This window comes from Eleginops maclovinus, chromosome 20 (genome assembly GCF_036324505.1).
Source record: "Eleginops maclovinus isolate JMC-PN-2008 ecotype Puerto Natales chromosome 20, JC_Emac_rtc_rv5, whole genome shotgun sequence".
In the NCBI taxonomy this organism is placed as follows: domain Eukaryota; kingdom Metazoa; phylum Chordata; class Actinopteri; order Perciformes; family Eleginopidae; genus Eleginops; species Eleginops maclovinus.
In genome coordinates, this window is record NC_086368.1 from 25964698 (window position 1) to 25971020 (window position 6323).

Below are 6323 nucleotides of genomic sequence, written 5' to 3' on the forward strand. Positions count from 1 at the left end.
TCACATTTCGAGGATGGAACTTCCGGTAGTTAGATGACAGCTAGCTCCCTCTAGTGGTGTATTTGTATCACTACACCACTGTAATTATACATTTGTAGCTTAGTTTCTACTAGAATTTCACACGCAAACTTGGTCAAACAAACACAAATATTGACATTTTTCATTGTGTGGAAAAGTATTGTAGCAATAGTGCAACACATTGGAATATCCAGAAATCTGCAGTAACATCAAATGGTCTCCAGATGGCAGGATTAGGCAAAGCTAGTGGTTATTCCTTTTGTTAATCCACAACTGAATCTCTGCATAGCGAGCTGGTAAAATGAAGAGAAATAGAAGAGGTATGTGAAATCGATTAAAACATATGCCAAATAACTTAAAATGTCATTTAAATTCATTTAAATATGTTTTCCTCTCAAAAGGCACATCCTTCTTTTCTTTAAGGTAGAATCCCTGTTTTACACTTCATATTTCACCTCCTTTCTTAAAATAAAGCTTATTCAATCCCAAATAACCTGCAGGAAAGAAACTATACGACTTTCCTATTGTCGGGGGATTACAGACCGCTGCACATTTAATGTTTTCCCATGACTGGGTGGTCTCCAGAGTGGAGAACAAATATGCATTTTTTCTTTGTCAGTGGATAAAGAAAGTTATGCATGCCCAACCTTTCTATGATGTGGCCATGTGTAATTCATACGCAGTGGTGTAGTCTCTGCTGGCCATCTGAGGCAGATGGGGGGAGGTCACACTGTCAGCTGGCATTTCCACACTGCACACAAGTGACCAAGGACTTTCCCTTTGAGAATCAGCCTTCATCTTTGTCCTTGGGCAATATTAGAGCTGTCAGTTGTTAGTCAGGCATCTAAGTTTCACAGATTGCATACTCAATCACACGCTGAGACATTAGAAGAACATATTTGACAATAAACTCAATGACAGATTGACAGACGTGACAACAACAGAGGTTGATGTTGAAAAGAAAGTGGGCGTCATTGATTTAACTGTTGTGCTCCACAATCAGAGGATGAAACTTTCAGATTACTACAGACAATCTGAGCCATGTTAGTTCAGTGCGTTGGCAGATAGGAACATGATTTGTTTCTCTTCATTAAATATTAGAACAAACATATAAGTTGACTAAGGGCAGACCCAAATTATTACAATTAATCCTGAGGCAGAAACAGAATTCATGGTAATCCAACAATAAGGTAATTAACTCCAATACACACATGTCAACTTCATGTTGGTACAAGAGGAAATGCTAGGACGTGACCAAAGTCATTGGGATTCACCCTCTGGAAACCATGAGTGGATGTATTGATATCTTTCCAGTCCATCATATACTGTAGATGCAGTACATGTGCTTTAGTAAAAATGTTGATCAGCCAATGATGCTGAAGGGAAAGTCAGGGTGTAAACAACTAGGGTTTATCCACTGGGGGACATGAATGGAGACCTTTTCCTAGAGAAATGGACTGACTGACTGACTGACTGACTGACATGCCATCCCAAGATATGCTGCTAGCTTGGATAAAAATAACCCTGGTTTCTATGGGGCTTACGCTCAACGTGGGTATAAAAAAAGTATTAGACTCACGATCATAAATCCACCGCTTCATAATTTAGTGCTGATTTCTGATTAATTAGAAAGTCATCTACAATCTACACACATTTTATGTCTAATTTACAATATTTTTTGTAAAAACCTTACTTACTAAAGAAAATATTTTCTTTCAATTTTGCTTTGAGGCATAAAACCATTCTCCCCATATGTTGTTGATTTGGAGTAAAAGTTGCATAACCTGCTTTAATGTATGCACCAAATTTCTTCAAGATGTATTATACTGTATTTTCCATTTCCTCATGGCTTGCTTTAGCAACATCTGGAACGTTTCAAGTTGATTTGTGAACGTGTCCATTAATTGAATAACATATGTATATTCTTTTTTTATTGCAGTCTTTAAAAGTGCCGTGGAGTATACAGTATAACTTGACATTGTTTCTCATTGTGTCGTCTTACAATCGGTCGAGAGGGACTCCCTTTATCCAGATGAGGCTGAACGTTGGGCTCGTTTAATGAACGACCACACACACACACACACACACACACAGATAATGAACCAAAAGCGTGCTACAGCAGGTTCTCAGGGGAGATTATCAACAACAGTCCAGCGCTCCCTCTGCTCCTCTGCTGATTGACTCGGCCTCAAATTGGCTGCGATGCTTCTTCTCCCGGCTCGTGAGGAGCGCTGCGCCGGGCCCACTGGATGCTCTCCCGTTTGGTCTGACAGTGGAGAACAAAGGATATTTCAAAGGTTTCCCTCTTCTGCCTTTGCCAGCTTGAGTAGGCATGATTATAATGAGTTGACCTCAGAGGAGCACAATGGATCTTTTACCCCGAGTACACCAGTGAGTTCATCAAAGGCATCGCAACAAACAGAGACACAGATATGTAGGGGCTCGGAACAGGAGTGGAAAACTTAAGGATGAATGTCACTAGGGGAGCTTAGACCTCGCAAAGACAGCGCCATATCTTGGATTGTAACCAGAAGATTCAACTTTATTGTCATTGCATGGTAGGCTACAGGTGATGAGACAACAAAATACAGTTCGACAGCATCCAACAAGAAGTGCACTATAGTGAAATATAATGTGAGTATCAGGCCCAGATCTGCTCCAGAATGTAATGTGTTCTTCCTTGGCCCTTTCACGAAGTTTTATGAAAATCAGGCCAGAAGTTTTTCCGTAATCCAGCTGACAAACAAACAAACCGAAAACATTACCTCCTTGCCGTAGGTTATCAAGGTAAGAAACATTAAGAAGAAAGTTTTTAAGCAAACTAACAACAGAACATTCACTGCATTCAAACTTTTGAATGGAATAACAATTCACAGCAAGATAACCCTCGGGACTCCCGGGTGCGTTCATCTGCTGTCAGGCTCAAGGGTGTTTATCAGCATCCTGAGGCATGCAACAAATTTAGCTCTTCACTCCGAGTTTGAGAACGCTGCAAAGTCTGACAAAGAAACAGGTTACTTTATACTGTTCACAGCTAGACCAGAGTTGTGTTTCTTTATTAAAACTTCAGTAAAAACTTTATCTACAACACAGACAGGACAGTGCACATTAGCTGCTTTGTTGTGCCACCGCAGAGAAGGATTTCTTAATGTGTTTGATTTATGCATTGATGCCATGTTTTTTATTTTTGAACAAAAAACATTTCAGAAAACTTGCAACACAAAAAGGAGTCATCTTAATAAAGCTGATTAATCCAATAGGGATGTTTCATGGCGATATTTATTAGTTATCATTTTAACCATATTCCACTGTAGTGTCTCTCTTTAGCATCCCAAACAAAGCAACATGGCTTGCATAACATTGAAGTTAATTGAGGAATTAAGAATTGACATCATGATCAAATCAAAAGAAGATATACTTTATTAATCCCTTACAGGGAAATGTCTTTCCCCACTCTGTAGTGTGTACATACATTACACACAGGGAGGATACATGCACAGATTATATACATGCACAAACACAACCACACACATGCAGGAGAGGTGGCAGAGCAGGGAGGCTGCCAGGTACCCGGCGCCAGGGTTTGGTGCCTTGTTCAAGGGCACCTCGACGGTGGCTCAGCAGGAGAGCTGGCACCTCTCCAGCTACCAGCTCAACATTTTTTTTGGTCCAGTCGGGACGTGAACCGGCGACCCTTTGGATCCAAGTCCCTTACAGACTGAGCCACTACATTACTCTATGATTCAGTGTCCACTCACAAGTATTTAAAACAAAAACATACTTTATTTATCCTGGGGGGAAATGGGTTTTGTCGTTCAATATTAAAATAAAATAAAAGATAGACAAATTCAATATAGAAAAAATATACGAAGTAAGAATAAGCGATAAAAAACAAAATATCATAAAAACACAAAACATTTAAAGTAAAGATGTCCAATAAAAGATTTTTAAAAAACTAAATATCTGATTGTATGTTTAATATAATATAAAATCATCAACAATTAAGTTAAAAGGGTATCGGAGTAGTTCATATAGAGCTCCTGCAGATGATGTCATATATGCTGGTCACGTGACGAGATACGACAGGGGCAGCCATTTTGGCAGTCATCGCGGCAGTAAATTGACAGGCACTGGCAGACTGTCAAGGATGGTGGATAACTGCTGTGCACCAGGTTGCACAAATAGGCGTGGGAAAAAGAAAGGTGTATCGTATTATCGCATTCCTAAAGACGCGGAGAGGAGGGAGAAGTGGATTGGAGCGATTAAAAGAGCCAGGAGCCTTCAGAAAAAGACTGAAAGATGGGACCCCCCCGGCCGTTGGCTTTCGCTTATGCAGTGATCACTTCATATCAGGTGGGTGAAGGAATACAGTACAATGCTACAAAAAGTTTCTGGTCAGTTTAATTAAATTTAATTAGTTTAATTTAAGAAGTAGCACCCAGTTATTATAGCTAACGGACACTGTGATGTCCCTTTTTAACTCAACAAGTGTGGCTCTGGCGCAGCCTAGCCAGTTAGCAAGTTAGCTTGTAGCAAGCTAGTGGTAAACAAACCCGTGTTGAAATATTCCTTCTTATTTTGTAGGGAGAAAGAGTGATAATCCGTTGAGTCCGGATTTTATCCCCTCAATTTTCGATTACCTTCCATCTCCAGAGAAGAGGAGACATAAAACGAGACTGGAGGTTTTTAACAGAAGGCAGAAGGCTAAACTGCACAAAGTAGAGCAGGCAAAGATATCTGCAGAAGCCATCCGTCAAAGGTGGGTAGATCAAACTCCTGTCTGATTACATGTTGGGTCTACTTGTGATCGGTGTGTTATTCAGATTATTTTATTTCAAATAGTTAACTGCCGTGATATGGTTATAAACAATAACGTCACACCAGTCATTTAATGAAGGCTAATATCATATGATTTCCATTAAACATGTCAAACTGTAAACATGTAAACATGTCAAACTGCCATCAGTATTGTATGCATGAAAGCTTATTTTGCTGCTTCTGTGTTTTCATCAGGACATCAACTGATGCAGCCCCAGAAGACCATATCACAGAGCCTTTGAAGGAGCCCCCCATCACAGATCCGTTGGAAGACTCAGCCGATGATCCTGTCCAGCCTGAACCAGTAACACCACCATGCACCTCTGAAACCTGCTGTACCCGCATCCAGAGTCTTGAGCAAGAATGCCAAGCTCTAAGGGCTGAAAATGTGTTGTTAAGGGAAAAGATTAATAGGAAGACCCTGACAGAGATTAGTTTAAATAACAATGATAAAAAGGTGAATGTCCTCACTGGGCTGGCAACCTATGCATGTCTCATGACCATTTTTCAATATCTGGCTCCATTTCTCAAAGTTAAATCATCAATAACATGTTTTCAACAATACATGTTGACTTTGATGAAGCTTCGAATGAACTTAACATTTGACTTTTTGGGTTTTTATTTTGGCATCGACCCAACTACTGTCTCCAGGCACTTCAAAAACTGTGTTAATTTGATGTATTGTAGACTGGTGCCAAGCCTAGTGGTGTGGCCTGAAAGAGAATCTTTAAGAACATCTCTTCCATATGTATTTAGAAATGGTGACTACGAGAAGACTGTTTGTATCATTGATTGCTTTGAAATATTTCTAGAGAAACCAAGTAGATTGCGACCCAGTGCGCAGTGTTACTCAAGATACAAATCACATCACACCATGAAATATTTAATTGCCATTTGCCCTCAAGGTTCAATTTGTTTCATTTCTACTGGATGGGGAGGTCGCACCAGTGATAAGTTCATTACAGAACACAGTACTTTTTTACCTAATATTCCCCAGGGATGTTGTTTTGGCAGACAGGGGGTTTCTGGTGAAAGAGTCTGTTGAAAGGTGTCAGGCTGAATTAAAAATTCCAGCATTTACTCGTGGAAAAACACAGTTAGATCCTGCTGACATAGAGAATAAAAGATCTCTAGCCTCTTTAAGGATTCACATCGAAAGAGCATAGGAGTACTTCGTCCTTTTTATTGTTGAGTGGGTTGAATATGATTCCTTGCCTGCAGGTACTCACACTTCTTCGCAGCATCTCAGTCACATGCGTGAGGCCACTGCATTTTTGGATTTCAGTGAACGCTCAAGTTGCTTAGCGTTTTTTTTCCCCACAGACAGAGTGTGTTTCTTATTAAAATTCGAAAAACTTTTCTACCCAGACAGTGCAGTGCATGTGGGCTCCTGTGCCACCCGGGGGTTTCTCAATGGCTTTATTATTTACATTAAGCCTGTTTGGATTTTAACAACATATAGAAAATTCCAAACAAGAATACAATAA

General features: G+C 40.0%; 1 long non-coding RNA gene across 1 annotated transcript; it reads left to right on the forward strand.

Moving 5' to 3' along the window:
- Positions 1-4328: 4328 nt before the first annotated feature.
- LOC134882448 (uncharacterized) lies at positions 4329-5814 on the forward strand. Its single transcript, XR_010168155.1, has 3 exons — positions 4329-4371; positions 4603-4777; positions 5032-5814. It is a non-coding gene; the product is annotated as an uncharacterized LOC134882448 (long non-coding RNA).
- Positions 5815-6323: the final 509 nt, after the last annotated feature.